Source organism: Dama dama, chromosome 30, assembly GCF_033118175.1.
Source record: "Dama dama isolate Ldn47 chromosome 30, ASM3311817v1, whole genome shotgun sequence".
NCBI lineage: Eukaryota > Metazoa > Chordata > Mammalia > Artiodactyla > Cervidae > Dama > Dama dama.
The window spans coordinates 67,918,089-67,920,596 of NC_083710.1; the positions used below are offsets into that span (position 1 = coordinate 67,918,089).

The 2,508-nt window shown below is 52.1% G+C and overlaps 1 pseudogene; it reads right to left on the reverse strand.

Moving 5' to 3' along the window:
- Positions 1-1,353: 1,353 nt before the first annotated feature.
- LOC133049351 (ladinin-1-like) lies at positions 1,354-2,229 on the reverse strand (annotated as a pseudogene).
- Positions 2,230-2,508: the final 279 nt, after the last annotated feature.

Consider the following 2,508-nt stretch of genomic DNA (forward strand, 5'->3'; position numbering starts at 1 on the left):
GAAAAGACCCTGATGTTGGGAGGGATTGAAGGCAGGAGAAGGGGACGACAGAGGATGAGATGGCTGGATGACATCACTGACTGGATGGACGTGAGTTTGAGTAAACTCTGGGAGTTGGTGATGGACAGGGAGGCCTGGCGTGGTGCAGTTCATGGGGTCGCAAAGAGTTGGACACGACTGAGTGACTGAGCTGAGCTGAACCGAACCATCTGTTAATTACAGTTAAAATAAATTTTGGTAGAGTCTTTCTTATAAGCAAGTACATATTCTGCAAATATTCTTAATTCTTTATTCCAATCTAAGTGACTTTTATTTTTCTTGTTGAATTTGGTAGAATTTTCAACATGGTATTGGATAGGAGTGGTGAGAGTTGACATTTTTGGCTATTAATCCTAGGAGGAATGCCTTCAGTCTTTACCATTAGATGTGATTTTGCTATATTTTGTAAATGTCCCTTAATAGTTTAAGAAAGTCCTTCTATTTCTTTTTTTGCTGATAGGTTATCATGAATGAGTCTTGAATATTATAGTATGTGTTATTTTTCTCATCTATTGATATAAAAATATGCTTTTCTCCTGTTAGTCTGTTAATATGGTGAACAAGATTTGGCTCTCGACATATGTCCCATTTGATTGTCATATATTATTATTCTTACATGTTGCTAGATTTGACTTGCTAACATTTTGGTGAAGATTTTTACTCCTTTTTCTGTGAAGTATATTGGTGTGAAACTTCATATGATTTTATGGTAGTCCCATAAAATGGGAGCATTCCCTCTTCTAATTTCTAGAAGAGACAGTCTAGAATTATTTCTTCCTTAAACATTTGGTAAAATGCACAAGTGAAATGAGCAAAACGATGTGGGCATGAAGTTAGAGTTCTTTGTATAACTTTTCTTTTTCTTTCTTTTTTTTTTTATTATGACTTAAAGTTTTCGGTAGCATTGCTTATCTGTTTCAGTTCTGAGTGTTGTCAATTTGTTTCCTTTAAGAAATCGGTCAGTTTGGGCAGGCGTCTGGTTGAGCCACGACAACACCACCCTTGAGAGCTGCAACTTCTCCTTGCGGCAGGAGGCTGGGCCCTCTCAGCTCTGGCCCACCAGCTCTTTCTCGAAGAGGTGACGCTTGCTGGCTGGCGACATCCACGTGAGCCACGAGGAACTCGGTGTGGGACGGGCTTGCACACTTGAGGGACTCTGGTCTCTGTATGGCCAAGTGGTATCGCTCCAGCTTCGGGCCTAATTTGACCGAGCTGACAGGGAGCCTCACACTGGCGCTGCGGGTTAAGGCCGACTCTGAGCTGTCTCTCGGGGCTCATCGGAAGGTGGTGGTGCGGGAGCTGGAGCGCTCGGCCTCAGCATCCGTGCTGGCGGCCCTCACCTGCAGAGTGACGGGCGGGAGGCCGCCGAGGACTCGGGCTCCTTCTCGGGCCCAGCACCCTGCTGGACCGGCGCTCCGCTGAGGCTGGGTGCACCCGGGCCTGGGGCCACGCTGGGGCCATGGCCCTGCCTGGGGCCGGCTGCGTCTTTGGGGCCGGGGTCTTCTCGGAGATGGTGCCTTTCTCAGACACCATTCACTTCTCCGAGACGCTGGCTTTGTCTGGAACCGCCCTCTTTTCTGAGACAGCGCGCTCCTCCAGCACAGCGATCTTCTGGGACACGGAGCATTTACTGGGGCTGGGGGTCTCGGGGTCCAGGCTCGCTTCCAGCTCAAGTGTCTCCGCAACAGACGGCTTCTCGGAGCCCGCAGGCGCCCTGCCCGCCAGGCCCTCCTCCTCCTCGGAGCCGCGCTCTGGGCCCAGTCTCCCGCCAGACGGCAACTGCACCTGCTCCTCGGTGCCGGGGGCGGCTGCCTGGCCTCCTGCGGCTCCGGGACAGGGCCTCCAGACGCCTCGCCTCTGCCTCCTCTCCTGCCGCATCCTCAGGACGGCCCAGACATCCTCCTCATCTCTGGGGTCTGGGGCCGGTGGCCGGGGCCCCTCTGCTTCCTCCACGCTCAGCAGTCTCTCGGGGGCTGGCAGGTCCTTGTCCATGCTGAAACTCAGGTTCTGGTGTCGCCGCCGGCGTTCTCTCTCCCGTTCCAACTCGTCCTCCAGGGTCCACTGCCGGGCCACGCTGGACAGAGCGGCCCAGATCTTCCTGCTGGCCGACCTGCCGCCGGACCGCCGCGCGTCCCGTCCGGACGTATCCGTGGCCATTTTGCAAGCCTGGCCTGGGCTGCTGGCAGGCATTCGGCCATCCTGTATTTACTGAGCTCCACCTACCTGCCAGACACTTCGATTTACGAGAGACTGTGGCTTTGTGCTCAAGTAGTTGACAGCTTAATGGAGGAAACCGACCATAAGCAAGTCTACAAGCAAACACGGTTAGCTAAGATGGTAGTGAGTGCTTTAAAGAAAATCAAGCAGAACAAAGTGATGGAACGAAGCGAGGGGTGAATCTTATGAAGAGCTGCTGAAGAGTATTAGGAGCAGAAGGAAGAGCAACCACAAAGGCCTTATCATGGGAAC